General features: G+C 39.1%; 1 protein-coding gene across 5 annotated transcripts in view; it reads left to right on the forward strand.

The window, feature by feature from the left end:
- HS3ST5 (heparan sulfate-glucosamine 3-sulfotransferase 5) overlaps positions 1–23,199 on the forward strand; it is a 250,125-nt gene that overhangs the window by 189,277 nt on the left and 37,649 nt on the right. The window contains exon 1 of one of the 5 annotated variants that reach the window (XM_070419283.1): positions 2,683–2,697. The exons of the other annotated variants lie outside the window; for them this stretch is intronic. The gene's annotated coding sequence lies outside the window, so the exon portion shown is untranslated. Of the gene's footprint in view, positions 1–2,682; positions 2,698–23,199 lie in introns of those variants that run through there. 5 annotated transcript variants of the gene reach the window in all.

Here is a 23,199-nt window from a genome sequence, read left to right on the forward strand (position 1 = left end):
TTTTACCACACAGCTGGAATCACTCTATGGACCAAGCTTGGAAATATTGCATCTTACTTGCTCATTTTATAGAACATTTTCCTTACTACTATCAAGCAATTTGCTGGAAAGAAATATGCCAAATGACCCAAAACAATGTAAATCTGAAAATCGATAGTTGATTGTTAATAATACGGTCCCTTTATCTTCTGAAAGAGGAGAGACATTTCAATTACCTTGTCTCAAATGTACCAAGGAAAGGATAAATAAAGTTCAATCCTTTGTGTTGTTTTTCCCCATTACCGGGATTTATTTTTCATCAGCAGGTAATGTTCGAACTTTTTAAAAAGAGATAATCTTGGACACATTTGTGTATCAAACAACTGAGCTATTATGGTGGAAAAAATATAAGCCAGAACATTTTCAAAACTCATTTATCCAAATCTAAATATCAGTCTGATGTAAGGGAAACAAACCGGCATATTCTTTTAGTGTCATATGTAGATGGGCCCAGAGTGGACAAGGCTGGTTGAGCACTTGTAGAAGAAGGACTACAGACTGAGAGAAGTGAAAGAAAATGATGACCCAGCCCCAGGAGTATCGTCTGACCCAACATGCATCCCTGGTGTCACCTGCATTGCTGGGCTTCTCATTCCCTCCAAGTTGAAAGCGGTTCTGACCTGTGCTAGGCTCTGGAGCTGGGATTGTATAAGGACTAGGGGAGCCTTGGAGTATGGTGCGGCATCGAGAAGGGAGGGAGTGTACATTATTAGGTCCACCCACAGTGGCAAAGTCAATCGTAGCAAGAGCTGGACGAAAAAGCAGGGGCAGCAATTGGAAAGATCAAATCTGATCTCAGAAAGCCTTCCAGAGGCTAGCTGACCTCCTCCTTAGAGAGTGTGTCTGATGGTAACCATGATGTAGATAAGAAGCCAGGCAGCTGGTATTCTAAGATATGCTTGAAAAAAAGAGATCCAGCCCAGCCGGCATGGCTCAGTAGGTGAGCGTCAACCTATGAACCAGGAGGTCACGGTTGGATTCCCTGTCAGGGCACAGGGCCGGGTTGCGGTATTGATCCCCAGTAGAAGGCATGCAGGAGGCAGCCGACCAATGATTCTCTCCCATCATTGATGTTTCCATCTCTCTATCTCTCTCCCTTTCTCTCTGAAATCAATAAAAATATATTTTAAAAAGAAAGAGAGAGAGAGAAAGAGATCTAGAGAGCAGCAACAGATCCTCCCTAGGGTATCCTGGGGGTTGTAAAATCCTGGTTGTAAAATCTTGGAGACAACAAATATCAACCTATGCAAAGAATTATTAAACTTCCAAAGTAATATTTTGTACTTGCAAGTACATGTGTTCCTTACAGAGTGCATGTGAGCCAAGGACCCATCACCAAGGACAGACCCATTTGTCTGGAAAAAACAGCTGGATTTCTGAGCTAGTTGTGAAGGTCAAGGCTATGGGTTAGCATGCTGAATGGTATCCTGTATCTATATGCTTGCAGTAAAATGTTAATTGTGTTCAAAAATTGATTTGGCTAAAGAGGAGAACCTGTTATAGTTAGAAACAAGAAACTGACCTTGAATGTCAGGCGAAAGAATTTGGATTTGATTTGATTGCACAACAATTATTTATTAATATATTTTCATTTTTGACACTTTTGGAAGAAATTTTCATTTGCTCTCTTCACTTTCTTCCCCTTCTTTTTCACTTTTAGACACATCGTTAATTGTTTGAAACATTCAAACTCTGAAATGAAAGAACTAGAAGCCATTTAACTTCGGCACAGTTGTCTCATTCCTACAATGACAGCCTTGGGCTAGGAGATTTCTGAGATCTCTTTCAGTTCACAGTTGTGAGTCTGGGCAGTATAAAAAAAAAAATGCTGTACAGATATACTTGACATTGAATAGAGACAAGTTGTTTTCACCTGCTTAATGGTTCCATTTTTAAAGTAGATTTCTGCAGATTGAGAGTTCGGTGGATCAGATGTTACAATCTTATGTAAATGATGATAATGTTGTGAGCCAGGAGTCCTCCCTGTCTGTGCTTTTGTGCCCCACACTTTACTGCATTGATAAACACTCCTTCGAAGGTGGGGAATGTGTTGGTGGTGGAGGCCCAATTGGCTGTATGTATGGATGGCAATATATTTGTAACATATGTTAACATAAGTGTAGTTTAACTTTCCTAGGTGATTTGTTTTCTTCCAAACTTATGTTCACATGGATTATCATGAGTTTAAGAGAAAGCCATGAAAATAAAGCACATGCTAAAGACACCAGCTATATCTAATGCCACAATCATTCCAAACTAAACATGACCCACCACCTATTGAAAATGACCTCCATAGGGAAGGCTGAGGGAAGGTCAAGGGGGAAAAAAAGGAGACAAACGTACTACTCTTTGTAATATTTTAAGCAAAAAAAAAAAAGAAAATGACCTCCAGAGAAGATTTTCCAACTGTATGCAATAAAGGCTCGCTCGTGCTCTCTCACCCTCCCCTCACGTTCCCCAGGACTTCTGAAGCCTGGACCCACTCCATAAAGGAAACTGTGTCCTTAATAGCTATATCCCCAGACCTAGACAACTGTCCAAAAAGTAGGGGCTCACTAATGTCTGAGGGGTGAAAGAAAGCATGTTCATGTGAAGTGGCAAAATGTTTAAGAACAACACCAAAGGTTGGCGTCAGAGGATGGTGTGGATCCTGCAGAGGTGAGTCCTGAGGGCTCCGGGCAGTCAAGATAATCTCTACCTATAATAATAAAAGCGTAATATGCAAATAAACCTAATGACCAAACAGCAGAATGACCATTGAGACAACCTTCCAGACAACCATGCTATGACACGCACTGGTGCCAGGCCAGCCAAGGCGGGTGCAATGTGATTGGTCAGGGGGGCCCCCCCACCATCGCCCCACAATTGCCCTGCAGAGGGAGGCCCAGGTCACTGGCTAGTGGAGTGATCGAGTGATCGACTGGGGGGGGGGAGGAGTGGCTTTGCTAATGCCCCAAAGAGGAAGGCCCAGGCCACCCAGCTGGCGGCACTGCAGCAGGTGGGCAGGGCCTCCTTCTGCGGGGCAGTTGATCTGGGGGCCCCATGATTGATTGCCCCACAGAGGGAGGCAACCAGTGGCAGGGGAGGGGAGGGACAGCACCGCACAGGTGGCAGTCAGTGCCAGTGGTGGGGGCAGGGCCAGCTGCCAGTAGCCAGGGGAAGGAAAGCCCCGATAGGCCCTGATCGCCAGCCAGGCCTAGGGACCCTACCCGAGGGGTCCCAGATTGCGAGAGGGCACAAGCCGGGCTGAGGGACACCCCACCCCCATTCATGAATTTCGTGCACTGTGCCTCTAGTTTTAAAATAAACTGTTAGAGCCCATCAGACATTCTGGAACCCATGGGTAGCAGGGCTGGCTAATCAGAGTGGCCAAAGATCCCAGCTGGATCTTTCTTTCAGCAGTACCCAAACCAGGCTCATCCTCAGGGACAGAGGCTGGAGTCTGGGCTGGGCCAGGGGAGAACCCCAGTCTCATTAGGAAGGGAGGCAAGGACAGGGAAGACAGTTAGCCTTGGCACCTAGCCCCGAGGTTGCTCCTCGGACAGGACTATCAGTGAGTAGAAAATAAGAAGTGAACAGAGCTAAGATCTAATAATAATTTTTTAGTCATTACCCATAATTGTATTCCACCTCCAAAAATAAACAGATATATAGATAAATAAATAAATCACTGTCTTAAAATAAACATTTAATTTCTTTCCAAAGACTCTGGCAAAGATCTTTAAGGAATGATCTATAATGATAAAAGCATAATATGCTAATTAGACCAGACATCCTTCCAGATGACCTTCCGGACGAAGCTGGGACTACTAGGGAAGCCTGGGTCCCGGGTGCCAGAGGGAAGCCGGTGCCAGCAGCCGGGGGAAGAAAGGCCTACTCTTGCACAAATTTTGTACATCAGGCCTGTAGTATTATAATAACCAAATATTGGAGACAACATCAATATTCAAGTGGTTGGTTTTAAAAATATATGGGATAAACATATACTAATACTATACAGCCATGTGAAATGATTTGTAAATATTCTTTGCATATGTTATTAGGTGAAAAAATAAGGTAATAACTAATATTACATTTTTATAAAAATATTAATTTGTCTACAAAGAAAAGGGTCTAAAAAGATATGACAAGATATTACCAGTGGTTTTTATTCGGTTATTGGATTGCATGGTTTTTTTCTTTTTTGCTTACGTAAAATTCTTACTTTTTCTATAATGAACATGTACGACTTCTAAAATAAGATTAAAGCAACAACATTTTTTAAAGATTAACAAGCAATAGTTTTTCTTGGGTGCACCAGGTTACAGAAAGGCCTCTGAGTAGCATGTCACATGTCTTCCCACGTCCTGAGAAATGGGCTCTCTGGCGTGTGCCTCTGCTCCCTGGGGTGAGTCCGCCGCAGGAGCCTCCAGCACAGAGGTTCCCATTTCTATTGTATCTGAAGAATTTTGAACATTGTTATGTGGAACGTAAACAGTGGGTCAGAGCAGCACTACAAAAATAATAGGAGTAGTTTTGCTTCAAGAAATCCAACTCCATTTAAAGGGCCTGAATTCCAATTTATAAGCCTGAGGAACATTAGCGTTTGAATGCTTTTTGTTTCCTTTCAAATCTACATTAATATTTGGCTCAGCGTTCATAGGGAAGCAACTCAGCACCAGAGGTACAATTTTTCTTCCAGAATGCTAACATCAATTTAGCTGTTTGGCTTGTAGTAAATGGTGAGTTGTAGTCTCAGATGCCAAATTTTCCTCTAATTATAGGTGTACATTACTGGGGCTTATGAAAGGAAAAAAAAAAAAAAAAAACACGCAAAACCTCCCTTTTTAATTCTTGGAATTCAAGTCCTGAAGGAAAAGAACTAGAAGCTCTTAAAAGAAGAGAATTTCTACCCTCAGCTATAAATTAGGAAAACCAGTTTGACCATTGCTTGCCTTTTTACAGAAGATTTTGTTATTTTATCTGAGTATACTTTTTTGGTATTAAATATGTTTCTGGACTATACTGAAAAGCAACTTAGTATTTTGCGCATGACTTACTAGAAAGATTCTTGAAATATGGCTTGTAAATCATTAATGTCCCATGAGTTTCAAAACTCATCTTCCAGTTGAACCGAAAAGAGTGACCAAAATGTAATCCCATAAAAGAGCAGTTTTTTCCTATGGGATTAAATCCATTGTTTGCTTAAAGCACACATACGTGCATGCACTCTCACACACACACGCACATTAAATTAATATTTCAGAAATGTAAAATAGTAGCGCCACGTACTCTTAGAGTTAGATATGAAAGGCATCAAGGTATGCTTGAAAGAATACACATGTTGAAATCACAGAAAAATTTATTTCAAGTTTAGTCCATTATTATCTGAGTGTAGGGCCAAATTTATCTCTCTGAGTCTCAGTGTCTCCTGTTTTTACAAAAAGGACAATGAACCCTTACACAGCAGGCTTGTAAAAATTAGGGGTAGAGGCTATGTAAGGATCCTCTCATAATCACTAACAATTACTAAGTGTTTAATAAATGCTAGCTGGGGGCTTGTTGGTTTATTATGTGTTTGTTTCACTTTATTGTAAGCACCTTGAGGGTAGGAACTATATCCTCTTTGGACCCCCCAATGTTTTAGCACAATTTCTAACTCCTAGTAGCTGCCTAATAAACATTTGTCAAATACATTAATGGATCACCCTGCGAGGACTGGGAGCTCCTCATCAGGATTATTCTGACTCAACCATAATGTGCTATAACAGAGCTTGCCAGATTTCCCATTCCTTTCAGACTTGATTATTTCAATATCATACATATCTTTTCTGTAAATCTTTTGTATTCTTCTCTGAAAGCTGGAGTACATTTTTATGCTCAGTGTTCCCCACGTTAGTAGCTATTTATTCTCCCATGTTTCCCATTACTTCCTTAGAATTAAGCAGTTCTTCCCTATTGAGCCAATGCAATTCCAATTTGCAGTTCCCATCACTGCCTCCCCAGCTTTTGAAAAATCACAGTGTTGCTTTTGAAAGATCATTTTATTTTCTGGAGAAGTCAAAAATGTATCAGCTTCTTCCATTTTTTCAGGACAACATTTTTGACAGCTCAAAAGGATAGAGTCTCCGTGTGGTGGTCTGATCACCGCGAGTCTTAGCCACCTGTGTGAGGAGAGCATGTGGCTGATCCATCCACAGGAAGTTGGTTTTCTACTGCTCCACTTCTTTTCCCTCAGATACTTGGTGTTTACTTTCCCCTTCAGGTTTATGGATATCCACTCGATATGTACAACGTGTTTTTCTAATCTCTCATTCCCTTCAGTGTAGCTGCTCCTTGTGAATAAGGTTAACTTATTCAGTTAGGACAGTGTACAGGGTGGGCAAAATAGGTTTACAATTTTTCATGTGGAAACTAAAACAATAATTAATAAGTAATAATACAAGAATAACTGTGTTTCTCATACTCACAACTGTAAACCCACTTGTGCCCCATCCTGTATATTATGCTTTGATTACAAACAACCCACAAATCTAAGTGTTTTTTCTCTCTCAGACTTCATATCCACCATGGATTGTGTGTTCCTCTGTTCTGTTTGGCCTCAGTTCAGTACCAAGTCAATAGACCGGCTATTCTCTGAAACACAGCCAAACACCAGACACTATGACAGAGGAGCAAGGTCTATGGCATGTCTCACACTAGCTCTTAAAGCTTTCACTAGAAGCAACATGTGTCATTTTTGCTCATACTTTAATGGCCAGAGCAAGTCCTATGCCATGCCTGTCTTAAAAGGGGATGAGGCAGGACCTTCCTACAACCTGTATATAAGAAAAACCAGAAATAACTGGTGAAGCGATTAATGCCTGAGACAGCTACCTTTCTACCAATTCATTCTGATCATGAGTCCTGTCCCACCTGAGAGTGCTCAGATTTACTTCCATATTTTAAAATTTCAAGGTCACTTAATGTATTAACCATACACTCTCAGATAGAAAATGGGAACCAGCTGTCAAGATCATGGTAAGTCATGGGAATAACCCCATGCAATTGCTTTATTACATACATATTGTTTTTAACACAGTTAAGCCAATCCTTGAGAAATCAACAGTTTGAGAATCAGTAGACAAAACTCAGATTTGCCTCTTGTTTCTTCTTTTTATTTCCTGCCTAGCTATGGATCAACTTATTTCTATACATTACTTTTTCCCACTGAAAATTGCACCTACCTCCTATGACATGTAGGAGCGGCTAAGCCAGGAAGAATTTATACTTGCCCCCTCAGACCCTTAATGGTACTTCAAGGTCCCTGCCTTAAGGATTTGTAAATCTTATCATAATACAGAAAACCCACAACTAGAGGAATAAAGGAGTTCTCCTTGCCACAGAGAGAAGGCCCTGTGAATGTTAATATCGTCATTAATTCCCTCTATAACCTGAGGCAAATCACTTAAGTGCTAGCTGTCTCTCTTTTCTGGTCCAAGGATAATATTAACATACTTCTCTAGTCCTTGTGAGGCATAATATATAGAATTGATTACAAGAGCATTTTCAGAATATGAGACACTGTGGAGACATTTGATGTCCTCCTCCTAGAGGCGAGTATCTACCCAGGGAGAGAGATGTGTGAGGCCAGGGGTGGTTCTATAGCAGCGGTTCTCAACCTGTGGGTCGCGACCCCTTTGGGGGTCAAACGACCCTTTCACAGGGGTCGCCTAAGACCATCGGAAAACACATGTATAGTTACATATTGTTTTTGTGATTAATCACTATGCTTTAGTTATGTTCAATTTGTAACAATGAAATTGGAGGTCATCACAACATAAGGAACTGTATTAAAGGGTCGCGGCATTAGGAAGGTTGAGAACCACTGTTCTATAGGGTAAAGAAGTCTATGCCTGAATTCCCAATTAGGCAGTCAGGTATCTCTGTTGTGGATTATATCTGGTCTGTTTGATGTGCTGATCTTCCTTCTTTCTTTGGGCATTTTTCTGCTTTCTGTCCTAACCACTTGGGAGAGCAGATAAAATTCAAATTAGTCCTTTTTTGCCTGGTGTGGTATCTCTAGAAACAAGTTAGATTGGGGAGCTGGTTATAAATAATACTGTGCTTTAGGTTTAGAGTTAGCATACATGTCATTACATTTGTTTAGCATTTAATGTTTGCAAAGTGCTTTCACAGCATGTATGATCTTATGTGGGCCTTAGCATAACTCTGCAAAATGGGCTTCATCAAAATTTAGAGAGGAGACCTCAATGTTGAAAAGATTCAGTATGTTGCCCAAAGTTGTCACGCTAAGAAATGACAAGCTCAACCCTAGATTTTCTGATTGTGCAAGGAGTAATCTTTTGTTCCATTGTTCCAGGCTGCCTCTGTGTTTCCTGGCTATAAATCCCATGACCAGATTAAAACCAAGGTAGGGTACAAAAGGGGAAAATTGGTTGAAGAAATAAGCAGAAAAGTACTTATCAAAGCCAAACTCAAGATCTTTTGCTTAAGAAGTAAAAGGCACTATTCCTTCAAGATTAATTTTAGTATTCTAATGAATTAAAATTAATTCAGTTAATCAGTTATTTTTCACCAGAGCAATCAGCCAGAATGGGAGGGGGAAGATATTTATAACTCCCAGTAAAAACGATGACTTGATTTCTTAATAAAGGTATTAGCCAATAACTCAACTCCATCTCCCCCCACCAAATAAATAAATAAATAAATAAGAATGAGGAGAATTAATTTTCATTCACTCATTATGCATTCATTTACTACCACTTGCCTAGAAGTTCTAGTCTGATGGATGGAGGGAGAGGGAGAACAGATAAGTAATAAACAGATTACTATAATCCAGTAAATGCTGTAATATAACAAAGGCCAGTACCAAACCCAGAAGGAAAGGTTAAGAAAACTTTTAAGAAGAGGCAGCCATTAAGGTAAATTGAGCCATTACTTAATCTCATGAGGTAAGAGTTAGTTGGGTCAGTGGTGGGGAATGCAGTTCCGGTTATTAGAGCAGAAGCTCAAAGAGCTCTGCCTGGTAAGAGGATTAGGAAGGAGGTAGGAAGCAGAGGGAGATGGGCTAGACAGGGCAGCAAGGTTTAGACCTTCAAAGACCTGGTATAACCTGCTAAGAAATTTTAACTTTTTGTTGTTGTTAATCCTCATCCAAGTTTATTCTTCCCATTGATTTTTTTTTTTTTTTTACAGAGAATGGAAGAGAGAGGGAAAGACAGAGAAACATTTATGTGAGAGAGACACATCATTTGGTTGCCTCCTCCATGTGCCCTGGGGATGGAGCCCGCAATGTAGATACATGCCCTTGACCAGAATCGAACCCATGATCCTTCAGTCTGAAGGCTGACACTAACCACTGAGCTACTGGCCAGAGCTCACTTTATTCTTAATGCTGTTAGAGCTGCTGATGAATCTGCACAACACAGAAAGTCTGGCTGTGGGGCAGAAGAATTTGGGGTTTGGGGAGGGCTCCAAAACCTTCAAGGAGGTTGTTAGGTAAATCCAAGCAAGAACCAAGATAGGGAGAGTTTCTGCTCTTTGCTGCATGTCATTTAGCTCACACCTAGGCAAATCAGAAACTATAACTCAGTTTCTGAATTTCTAGGCTGGCATTTTTTTCTCCCATCCCATGATGCCTTCCCGTTTCTTTGGCATTTTCTTTCTGTAGAGAATTCTATTCCTTCTGTAAAGTGTGCAAAGATGCCAGAACATTTTAAAGGTAATCTCCTTCTCCATACTAGAACTGAGTATTTATCATGGTGATGCTAATGTTTAGACACTTCTCACCGGCAATCCCATGCATGCAATCTTATTTGGTTTTCTTCTGAGAATGTGCAAGCTATTTTTACTTCTCTGGGTAAAAATCAAGATGCCCTAAATGTCTCTAGTTAAATACTTTAAACTTAAAGCTTTAACTCTTCTTTATGTTGCAGTTTGGAGAATAAAGCAAAGCAGGTGTTTTATCTCATTCTTTAGTATCAAAAGATAACTGTTCATTGTTAATGAGAATTGTAGGGCCAGTTCAACTGCAGTGATAAATTCAGAGCATAAAAGATCATATATCAACATGACCTCACTAACCTTCTCTGAACTAAATGACAAACTGCTAGAAATAGCCTTTGGATCAGGTCACGGACACACTAAAATACTTACCCTTCACCACAGAACTCTATTGAACCCTATCTATCATTTACCACCTTCAATCACAGAAGCCTGCTTCAATGCTACACAGAATTTCAAACAAGAAATAAAAGGAGAGGAAAACTTTCTTCAAATAGCTCAACTTCTAATTTTATTTAGCATTTCTTTGAACTTTTGAAATAATGTGAGGAAAGGTCATAGCCAGTTACATTATGCTTTTTGCATTTGTAGAATTGTGGAATAAGGGAAAGAATAGGGTTTTATAGACAATGGGTATCAGCCTGGTGTCTATGCCTCACTTTCTCCTTCTATAAGAGGTTAATATCATATCAGTGCCAAGACTGATGTATGACATTACTCTTTTCTTAACAGCAGAATGAAACCCAGTTAATAGAGATTGTTAAGCTTTTTAAGAGAATAATGTGATTCAACCAATGGGTTCTAAGACTGCCATCTTCTTGTTTCATATACTTACTGCACACACTTCAACCCCATCTTCAAATAAATTCCATTAATTCTTGTTCTAAACTTGTCTGGGAAAGACTTTTCCATCTATTTAGAAAATCAGGGTTTTAAATAAATCATTTTCAGGGAAATGAAACACTCCTCAACCACCATTAACCACTCTAACATTCATGTGTTATTTTCATATATTTTTCATGTGAGAGAGAAATATTTTGGAGGTATAAAAATTAAAATGTATTCTTACATAGGTTGTTAACTACATAGTTTGTCAGTGAGTAATTAGTGAGATTTTGCATTGAACACAGATAGCATTTATGCATTTGACTTTGGGGCAGGCAGTGTGGCTAACTGGAGAAATAATACTGAACTATACAAACACAGTCCTTGCATTTATAAAGCTTACAAGGGTAATAGCCAAGATAATTTGCTGAATGAATGAATGAATGAATGAGTGACTTTTACCTTAACATAACCTTTTAACACAAAAGTATGTTTTCCTATGGCTGAGTCTAAATTACAACAAAACAACTAGTCAATAAAATTTTTTTAAAAAACAACTATCTGTTGTAGTTTTAACTTCAGCTTTTTCTTTAAAGTTTTTTGTCATCTCCTTAGTAACATCACTTTATTTTTATACTATGATTAATTTACTCAAGATAAATCAAAGCATGAATTTTATACCAATCAAAAAAAACCCATGTATAGTAACCAAACAGACCTATTACCTGCATGTAATTTTAAGAGAGCAGTTTTCTGAGTCGGAAAATGTGTGACTTTATTGTACAATGCCTTATGACATACTAAAGCATTTCTGTTTTGGCAGTTTGTGTTGTGGGAGACCCCTTTATTATGGGGTCCCATTGGATTTTTCAACAGCTAAACCTCTGTTGAAAGACTCTGAAGAGTTTATGCCATTACCATAAAGGAAACTTCAATAACATTCTATTCAGTAAATAAGAAATGGGAATGATTATTCCCCTGATCATGGCTAATACTTAAAAATAACAGCATGATGTATAAGGTAAAATGTGGATATGTTGTTAGGCATAGAAGAGAGGAAATCCCTGGTAAGGTAAGCAATATTCCTACTCCACTGAAAATTCCATCAATGAATCATACTGTTTATTCATCGAGAAGCTGCTACATACTTGGTGCGGGAGTGATTTAAAGAACTATAATTGTTTCCACCTTCAAGGTTATTCCATTCTAATCTGAGAAATCAAAACAATGCATGAGCAGCTAATGCAGAGACAGCCCAGAGTCTGTCACTGTGATGGCAGAACAAAATCAAAATACAGGTACTCTCAGTGCACTATAAGCTGCTCATTTGAGTTACTCACTACTGTCATTAGTCCTATCACGAAATCAGCATAGAAACAAGACAATGAAGGGTGCTGCTGCTGCCCAGCCAGATGATGCCAACTTTGGCCAAAAGTGGCAGGAGGTACAGGAATGCTATTTTCACACAACATCCAAGCACAAGTAAATGATGCCATGCAAAACATTGTGACTTGCTCAAATCTTGCTTCAACCAAGTTAACTCTGGAGTAAAATTTAGTATATAAGAGTTTTCATAAAAATTCATTGACAATCTATGCCATGCATTCTGATGGGGGCACACAGACAATAAATGAATAAAGGAATAAATGAATGAATGAGAGTCCGGGTGTTGATATAGGCTATGAAGAAAGTTTTTTATGATTAAGAACAACTTCTGGTTTGCTTGGATAGAGTCAATGAAGCCTTCTTAAAAGAGGGGGAATTTGATTATAAGTATGAAAATAGTGAAACTGAATTTCACTTTAGAAAAAAACACTAAGGCCACAGAGGAATAAAAAGTGAAGACAGAAAAGCTGTTGTATCCATCCAAGTGAGAGAAGAAGGGGGAACTGGACTAAGTTGTTCCAGGACGGATGAGAGAAGTCATTAAACTCAGTGCATGCAGAAATTACTTGTGCATGTGGTTGTGGCATGTGAGGGAAAGGTGGAATTAAGACTTCTACGTATTTTTCCTGAGCTACTGAGTAAATGTTACTGTCATTAAGGAGGCCCCTGAAAAATCTAGACCAAGCATGTCAAACTCACGGCCCGTGGGCCACAAGTCTCATCTATTTGGCCCATGTTAGCCTTTGAGTTTGACCTGTTTAGTCTAGAGGGATGGGACTCAGGGCTCAATGGAACAGATTGTCTTTCAATTGGCTCATGGACAGTTAATTCATCCACTACCACATGTGGAAAACAGAATGTATATGTAGCAATGGAAACAGATTAGGGAAATGGTGAGACGATGCTGTATTTCCCAACTATTTATAATTACCTTTTTCTATGAAGAAACAAGTACAAACTGAGAATAAATTGAGGAAAGGCAGTGTGGAGATTTGAGGAAAGAAAAGTTGTGAAATAATCATTTTGGAGAGTGAGAAAGTGAATTTATAGAAAAGTGTGGTGATAAGATTGTCCTGAATGTCAAGAGGTCAGTTAGCATGTTTGTGAATTTTCCAGTGGTTGGCTCTGTGGGTGCTGGCACAGAGTAAATAGATAATTGGGTTTAACCATGGGTATTAGTTTGCTATTGCTGCTATAACACCACAAATGTAGTGGCTTTAAACAACACAAAGTTCTTATCTGACATTGCTGGAAGTCAGAATTTAAACATGGGTCTCAGTGGGCTAAGTCAGGATGTTAGCAGGGCTGCATTCCTTTAGGAGACTCTAGGGAAGAATCTGTGCCTTTTCCAGCATCTCCAGTGCATCTCTTGGCTCATTTCTCCCTTGGATCTTCAAAGCCAGCAACTCTGGCCAGGTCCTTCTCATGTCGTTCCTCTGCTTCTCCCTTCTCCCATGTGATCACCTCAGGCCCACCAGAGAATACAGGATAATCCCCCATGCCCAGGTCCACTAATTAGCAACATTGATTCCATCTTCAGCTTTAATTCCCCTTTGTCATATCACCTCACGTATTCATACTTTGGGGGATTAGGTTGTAGACGTCTTTGGGGAGTCATTATTTTGCCTAATACTGTGTCAGTCTGCTCTGGCTGTCATAATAAAATATCACAGACTGAGTGGTTTAAACAACATAAATTTCTTTTCTTGCGGACTGCAAGCTGGAAGTTGGAGATCAGGGTGCCTGCATGGTCGGTTTGGGATGAGAATTCTCTTCCTGGTTTGCAGTTGGCTTCCTTCTCCCTGTGTCATTTACATGGCAACTAGGGGTGGGGCAAGTGCTCTCTGGTGTCTTTTCCTATAAGGACACTAATTCTATGGGATCAGGGTCCTTCCCTTATGACGTCATTTAACCTTACCTCAACATAGGCTCTGTCTCCAACGAGTCACCTTTCGAGGTAGAGCGTCAATGTATGAATTTGGAGGGGATACAATTCAATCCATAGCATACACCATGGTTGGAGTTTTACCAGGTAAAGTATGATAAAATGAAGGAAGAGGAGAAACTTGAGTGTTTTCAAGGAATGGTTATAAAACTAACCCATAGAATCCAAGCTGTAAATAGAGTGCGAAGGTGTGAGAAGAATGGTTACAAGGGAAATTTCTGTTGCTTAATCCACCTGGTCTATGATGTTACAAAGCCACAGCAGACTGATCCAGTATTAGGAAATACAGCAATTCCCCAAAGATATCCATCAATTAGTAATATCCAGTAATGATGTCAATGAGGTCAGGAAACTTCTGGCATGGCGAATCAGCAAGCTGGAAGAACAGGAGGCGATGGTCAGAGGGCAGGAGACTTAAAAATGGGATTTCGGCCCTGCCGGAGTAGCTCAGTGATTGAGTGTGGACCTATGAGCCAGGGGGTCATGGTTTGACTCCCCGACAGGGCATATGCCCGAGTTACGGGCTCAATCCCCAGTGTGGGGCGTGCAGGAGGCAACTGATCAATGATTCTCTCTCATAATTGATGTTTCTTTCTATCCCTCTCCCTTCTTTTCTGAGATTAATAAAAATATTTTTTAATTGGGATTTCAGAGTTTAGAGTTATTGGAAATGGCAAGGTTTCTGAGTTTTAAAACTGAATTACCCAAAGAAACTAATAAAAAGTTATTTTCTTCTAAAGTAAGTTAGGCACCTAGTATTGCCCCAAGGAGAGAGTAAGATTCCAGGGTGCTTAATTTAAAAAAAAAATAAGTGCAGTTTATCCATCTTGAAAAGTAAACCCAGTTTCTCATTCTGTCTCTGGCCCCTCCTCTAGCCTCAGCAAGGTGGGAGTAGGGAGAGCAGAGCAGGTGGAGTAGGGAGAGCAGAGCAGGTGGGAGTAGGGAGAGCAGAGCAGGCTGGGTAGGGAGAGGGAGCAGGTGGGATCAGGGAGAGAGAGCAGGTGGGGTAGGGAGAGGGAGCAGGTGAGAGTAGGGAGAGGGAACAGGTGGGAGTAGGGGAAGCAGAGGAGGTGGGGTAAGGGGAGGGAGCAGGTGGGAGCAGGGAGAGAGAGCAGGTGGGAGTAGGGAGAGCAGAGCAGGCCGGGTAGGGAGAGCAGTAGGCAGAGAGACATTTCTGTCACCCAGGAAAGCAGAGGCCACAAGATTGACGCAGAAGACTGAGGCTCTATTGGAGGAGGTAGCCTTTCTGTATAGGGTCTAGGAAATGACTTAGAAAAGTATGTATAACTGCTTCCACTACAGTGTGGAAGCAGAGTTATTTGGGATGCCTTCCATGGTACCTAGGGAACAGTTTGTATCCAATTTGCTAAGGATATTTCTATTTTGAACTTAAAACTGTTTCATGCTTTATTTTGCAATACAAATATGGGTCATCTCATTGCAGTGCTCATTGAAAGATTTCTCTCCAGTGTACTATGCCCAGAAAGCATTGAATTAGTTCTGCTCTATGGAAACCAGTACAGAATTGTCTGAGACGGGCATAGTTTCTACTCACATTATTAAAATCTCATTTTTTTTCTTCCAAGTCCATGCATGTAGTACTTTATTCCAAAGCAGTACAAAAAGACAGCTTACTGAAAACAAGAGGCCAGATCTGTATGCTCTCTATAATTTGGGGGTGAATATGAGTTGGATGAGAAGTCTATTGAATAAAATTAGGGAATTAATGTAATGGTACATTATGTGTTCTGAGGTTAGTAATTAATTAAATGCAATTATTGCAACAATACCGGTATTATTAGAAAATAAGGATTTGCCTGTGCCTTTTGAAGAGAATTTAGAAACAGGTATTTGTTTTAACTAGTTAGAAACTAGTACGCTATCCATGTTTTAAACATGTTACTGAAATAATAGACACACTACATTATGGAATATGCAAATACAAGTTGCAACTTTTTAAAAATTCATGTGATTATTTCCATGACACATCTAATAGCCTCACACGTCTCATCCCATATCACGCCCTTTGTTCACGCTCTCATATCCGTCTTTCCTTCTTTCTTTCAACTTGTTAATCTCCTAAGCCTCCTGTGCAGCCAGGCTTTTCCACGGAGACTTCTTTGACCCTGAGCACCACACACTGCTCATCTCTAACTTCCTTTTGGCCTGGGGTTAGTACCACTGTTCTTAAGTCAAATGGTCTCTGTTGATTAGTTTTAACATTTAACAGTATAACGTCTGTAAGGAAAAATTAAATCGCATCCCTACAGAACCTGCCTGCTCCTGGGCACAGAGTCATGCTGAAAAAACATGTTTTATTTATAGATTTAGTGAATAATTAATGCATGCCTCAACTCTCCACTCCACCTCAGCCCAGCCCAGCTACTAGCAAGGGGAGCTTAACGGTCAGCGGTTTTGTCTCTTGGTGTAAAAAAATAATAAGTACCACACCTATAAACAATCACCTTCCGCTAAACTTCTAATAGATGCAAGGATTACTTCTGTTAGGAGAGAAGTAGAGGAATGCTGTACACATTTTTAACAGCTTTATTGAGGTAGAATTGACAGACAATAAACTTCAATATATTAAGTGTACAATTTGATAAGTTTGAACATGTATATACCTGTGAAACCATCACCCTCCCCGCCCCAAAAACAAGTCATATGCTTTTTTGTAATCCCTTTATGCCAGTTATTGATTTATTGCATCTCAGCTCCAAAAAGCAGTTTTCCAAAAGTATTTGTATATGTATATATATATATATATATATATATATATGTGTGTGTGTGTGTGTGTGTGTGTGTGTGTGTTTGTGTGTGTTTATTTCTGAACTCTCTTCTGTTCCATTGATCTATTTGCCATCCTTATACCAATGCCACACTGTATTAATTAATATAGCTTTATAATACATCTTGAAATTAGATAGTATTAGTCTAACTTTGTTCTTATTTTTCAAATTGGCTTCAGTTATTGTAGGTCCTTTAAATTTCTATATGAATTTTAGAGTGCCCTTGGCAATTTTTACCCCAAAAAATGTACTAGAATTTCTATTGGGATTACATTTATAAATCAATTTAAGGAGAATTGGCAGCTTGACAATATTTGATTTTCCAACCTATGAACAAGGTATATCCTTCCATGTATTATTGGGTTTTCGTTAATTTGTTTCAGAAATGTTCTGTAATTTTTGCTGTACAGGTTTGCATATCTTTTGTCAAATTTATTTCCTAAATATACCATATGTTTATGCTATTGCAATGGCATTAAATTTCATAATGATTATTGCTAGTATATCGAAATAAAATAGGTTTTTATATATTTAACTTGTATTCAGCAACCTCACTTTTATAGTAGCATTTTTATAAATTCCATCAATCTGTCTTTATAATCATGTCACCTGCGAATAAAGACAGTTTTACCTCTACCTTTTCAATTTGCCTTTTCTTTTTCTTGCCTTATTAGAATGGCTAGACCTTCCAATACAATGATGAGTAGAAGTGGTGAGAACAGACCCAATAATAAATGGAAGGATATCCTTGTCTTGTTCTTGATTTTAGGGGAAAAACATTAAATTTTTCATCATTGATGTTGTAGATGAACTTTGTCAGGTTGAAAAAAAACCCTTCATTTCCTCATTTGCTGAGGTTTTCATCAGAAATGGATATTGGATTTTGTCAAATAATTTATAACATTTATTGAGATAATCTTATAAATTGTTTTACTTTTTAAGTTTATCACTATGGTGAACTATGTTATTTGATTTTCTTTTCTTTTTTTTGTTTTTTTTTAATTAATTAATTAATTAATTTTTTTTTTTTTTTTTTTGCTAAAAGTATTACAAAGGGTATTACATAAGTGTCCTTTTCCCACCCCCCCCCCCCCCCGGCCCTTGACAATCCCCTGCCCTCCCTTACCCCCCCAGTGTCTTATGTCCATTAGTTATGCTTATATGCATGCATACAAGTCCTTCGGTTGATCTCTTACTCCCCTCCCTCCTGTCCCCCAACTCTCCCTGGCCTTCCCACTGCAGTTTGACAATCAGTTTGAGGCAGCTCTGCCTCTGTATCTATTATTGTTCAAAAGTTTGTAATGGTCTTTATTATCCATGAATGAGTGAGATCATGTGGTATTTTTCCTTCATTGACTGGCTTGTTAAACCAATCTTTCACCCTCAGGATAAACCCCAGTTGGTCATTATGTATTTTTTTTATGTTTTTCCATTTTTTCTTCTCAAAAAGGGAGGAATTAAAACCCATGAGAAGAGCAAAGTCAGCATGGCTCAGTGGTTGAGCATTGACCTATAACCAGGAGGTCATGGTTTAATTCCCGGTCAGGGCACATGCCCAGGTTTTGGGCTTGATCCCCAGTGAGGGGCATGCAGGAAGCAGCCAATCAATGATTCTCTCTCATCATTGATGTCTCCATCTCTGAAATCAATTAAAAATATATTAAAATAATAAATAAAACTCATGAGAATAAAAAAACAGCCAGGAAATCATGGTGTTTCCTTCTTAATTTCATACTCAATTTTATTCAGTAATTTGGGCACTGGGAAAGGTTATAAACTATATTTGCTTCCCATTACTTCTCAATATAATTTGTAGCAATACTATTTTTGTGCCATTTCTGAGATGAGTTTCATGGAATAATTCTTAATATGCCATCAGCTGGTCTTCTAATTTTAGCTCCAGTAAGAAAAAGTAAGATTTGGTAAACTACATAACAACCTTCCTTGTTTTCATGTTCAATTTTTACATTGTACCTGACATTTCATAATTACTGTGAACAAGTGAATTCATGGATAGACTTCAACTGTATTCAGGTATATGCTTCAGCTCTAAACTAGCAAGGAGTTTTTGTCAAAAGTAAACTTTCAATTCTACCTTAATTATTCTTCCATACTATTTGGACACGTCTTCTGGGCAGTCATTTTATCTGTAGTTGTCACAAGTCAGGACATCATTTTTTGGACTGCATAAAGAGGTATTTATAGACAATATGTTAAAAATATGGATGTATGACCATTACTAGTATATGTAGTTATTGTACTTTTATTTATAGAAAAATACAAATAGAACATATTATGAGTTGGGAAGGGTGAGTTCTCTTTATGCAAATCTTTTTTGTTTATTCAGTTCAGGGAAAGTTTATGGAGTGCTGACTCTACACAGGGTTCTTTTGTTAATAGTATTTCTTAATTTGTTATCCCTCTCCTAAATGATGGTATTTTATCATTTCATTTGATAGGTCTATTTTAACAGAGAGATGGCTACTCTTAGATTAGTCATCTGATGGATGATGATGCAATTTATTTAACTCAAGTGAAGACAGCTCTTGCATTTCTGGGAATCCCATTATCCTTAAAACTTTGTCCTATTTTCTCCTTTTTTAAATGAAACTACCTCCTTAGCTTAATTATAAGCATAGTGTTTTCCCATAGGCAATATAATATCTACTTACCCTAAACACCCCAAAGTCAAGAAAAGTTAGAATGATAAGTTAAATTGATTTGTTACATTCATATCAAAACATTACAGCTGCTGGTTAATCAATGTAAATTTTGCTAGTGCCACAGAGCTGAGCCCATCTGTGAAAGAACATGTGTGCAACCTATTTCATGAATCTGTATCTTCTATGCAATGTTAACTTGAACTCGCTAAGTAGTTTTGAGAGACAAAAAACAAATATTTTCTAAAAATATTCTAATTGTGGAACATGAGATGTGTCCCTGGAAGGAGACGTGTGCATGAGTGTATAGAAATATTTATTGACATAGAAAACTACCTGAGCTGTTTATGAACTTAAGACCTGATCAGCTAGTTGTCACAGCAGACGTAGTGCTCATCTTACAGTGACAGTAGTGACTGAAAGGAAAAGAAGTCTGCACCTCTCAGCAAATTTTATTCTTGAAAATTATTTCTAAGCTGACAACAGTATTTCTCCACAGGGGGAAGATGTTATTGTGGTTATATTTCCTGATCAAATGAATAGAAATACAAAATATAATCTATATTCTATCACAATAGCAAAAATACAAATGTAAACTTTGATCAGACAAAACAGTAAAATTATGCTGCCCTTTGTACTGACCAGAACCCGTGAACTAATTACTAATCACTCAGGGAAGTGAAAGTCATACTTCACAATGCCAAGCAGTCCCACTCTGCTATGTGGGAAGCTAAAGTTAAAATGTGCTTTAGTTAAAATTTTACTAAAATGTCTTTGGCGTAAAATTTAGGAGGACTTTTGAGAGATCATGTGGCTTTTTCAACTCTCCTAAAGCTATCCAAAGACATTTGAGCTGCTGCCTTCTTTTTCCTAATGTGTTTTTCCATGTACTAAGCAAAAGCTTTCCTTCACAATTATCCTATTGATCTTAAAATCGCCTCAACATAATGTAGCCACTGTTGACAGCTATGAGAGTCATTCACACTTAACTAGGAGGTCATGAAAAAAATCACCAGGTTATTAGCACAAACTTTTTTTCTTTTTCTATGGATTTTTAAAAAAATATGTTTTTATTGATTTTAGAGAGAGGAAGGGAGAGGGAGAGAATCATTGATCAGCTGCTCCTGTACACCCCATACTGGGGATCAAGCCCAAAACTGAGGCATGTGCCCTGACTGCTAATCAAACCATGGTTCATAGCTCAACATTCAACCATTGAGCCATACCTCTTAGAAACTGTGAAGATGGGCTAGTATCCTAGAGCACACTTGTTGAATCTGTCAAAGATTTTTGTTTGGTTTTTCTGTTTTGGTGTGTGTGTGTGTGTGTGTGTGTGTGTGTGTGTGTTATTATTTTAGAGAGAAGAAGGGGGGGAAGAGAGAAAAATTGATGTGAGAAACATCAAATGGTTGCCTCCCACACATGCCCAACCAGGGATTGAACCCACAACTTGGGTATGTTCCCTGACCAGAATCAAATCCTCCACCTTTTGGTGTACAGAGCGATGCTCCAACCAACTGAGCCATACCAGCCAGGGCAAAAATCTGCCAAAGTTTTAAGTGAATGGACAAAGGGTGGCAAAAACCTGAGGTTTTAAGACTGAATTGAGGAGGAGGATATTCAAAGCCACAGAAGTGGATCTTGTGACATACCCTTAATTTTGGGTAACTTGAAACAAAACGGTGGGTTTTTTTTATTTGTTGTTTGTGGTTTTTTGGTTGTTGGGTTTTTGGGGGGGTTTTGTCTTTTGGGTTTTGGGGGTTTTTTTGGTGTTATTTGTTGTTTTCTTTTCTTCTTTTCTTTTCTTTTTCTTTTGCATTTGGTTCCACATCTTAGTTCTTCAAAACTTTCTAGAGGGTAAAAAAGTCAGGTCGTCCTTTGGGGAAGCTACATTAACTTTTCAAGACTAACGCCTGCATATTTCATGACTACCAGTTAACTGAACAAAATCAAGTGAAGTGCCAGAATAAAATCAGCTCTAAGTAGCACTGAAAGTGGCTGTTAAGATGAGGTCAAGTGTAGGATTCTTTGAGAGAGACTAGGAAACTAGGACCAGTCCTGGAAGAGCTTAAAACAACCTACGTGGAAAAAATGCAAAGAGTAAAATGGCTCTGGGGCACCTGGACTCCATATTCCAACCACCACTGACTTGAACATTTACTGATGCTCAGAAAAGGAGATGATGAGTGTATGTTTGTATCTCTCCAGATGTAACTTTAACTTATAATTAGTCAATAGAGGTGAAAGGGAAGAAGTGTCTGTTTGCAAATCCGAATGCATGTACTTTTCTAGCTGTTATTATTTTTTCCAAATACACCACACAGACTAAACATCAGAGGAACTGAGTTAAGTCCCAAACTGTGTCACTTGCTTATCACAGGATTTTTATAATTTATAAAAATCTCATGGTTTAATCATTTTCTCCCCTTTGAATGTCAGGATTGTTTTAAATATCAAAAGGGATACAATATGCAGCAGTGCTTTGCAAATAACAGCACTAAGATGTTAAGAATATATTTTGAGCCCTGACTAGTTTGGCTCAGTGGATAGAACTTCGACCTATGGACTGAAGGGTCCAAGTTCTATTCCAGTCAAGGGTATGTACCTTGGTTGCGGGCACATCCCCAGTAGGGGGTGTGCAGGAGGCAGCTGATCGATGTTTCTCTCTCGTCAATGTTTCTAACTCTCTATCCCTCCCCCTTCCTCTCTGTAAAAAATCAATAAAATGTATTCTTTTAAAAAAAGAATATATTTTGAAAAGTATAGCTACTTTTCATCAAGTGATGTTGTTTGTGCTGACATATAATTGGGTATGTTTGGTATTTTTAAATATTTCAATGTTCTCACTTTTAACATGTAATATGGCAAAGATCAATAAATATAACCCACATAAACAAAAATATTTTTAAAGAATATAGTCAACCAATAAGTAATGAATTACTGACTGTTTCCGAGTCGACTAGGCACTGTGTGTGGATCTGTGGTTCACAACATGAGCCCTTCGCAGTAACCTTCCATGAGCTACTCCATAACACCTACTCTATTATTTACTTAATATTATTTTCCATAAATCAACTCACCTTTTGTGTATGTGTGTGTCTATTTAATCCTCATCCTACAAAAGTAATACTCATAAAATCAGAGATTGGTTGGTATGCTTCATATATATATATATATATATATATATATATATATATATATAAAAGCCTAAGCGACTGTTAACGACAGAACAGTTGTATGATGCTCACTGACCACCAAGAGACAGACGCTCAATGCAGAAGCTGCCCCCATGCCCCCATCCCCCAGCAGCAGGAGCTGCCCATCCTCCCGGGCGGCAGGCCCTGATCACCTGATCGTGGCCAGGCCCCCAGGCTGAGACAGGGAACTGGGGGTGGGTGGCGGCAGATGCAGCCCCTTTCCCAGGGGGTCTAAGGGCCAGCTCCCTCCTTGGGGCCAGTGGCCAACCTCCCAGGTCCCTCCCCCTGGCCGGCAGGCCCCAATCACCCAATCAGGGCTGGGCCCTGGACTGGGATAGGGAACCAGGGGTGGGTGGCAGCAGACACAGGTGGCAAAGGAAGGAGGAGGCAGGGAAGTGGGGAGGTGGGGAGGCGGGAAACCCTAATCACGGGCCAGGCCTAGGGGCCCCAACTGTTCATGAATTTCATGCACCAGGCCTCTAGTATTAAAATAAATTCACACCATTTAAAAAAAAACATAAAGTTTTTTATATTATGCTTTAGTAAACATTGCTGGAGACACAGGCCTTAAAATCCAGGCAAGTCATTGAGAC

The sequence above is a fragment of the Myotis yumanensis genome, unplaced genomic scaffold (assembly GCF_028538775.1).
Source record: "Myotis yumanensis isolate MYYU_CA2020_CCGP unplaced genomic scaffold, mMyoYum1.0.hap1 SCAF_6, whole genome shotgun sequence".
Classification (NCBI taxonomy): domain Eukaryota; kingdom Metazoa; phylum Chordata; class Mammalia; order Chiroptera; family Vespertilionidae; genus Myotis; species Myotis yumanensis.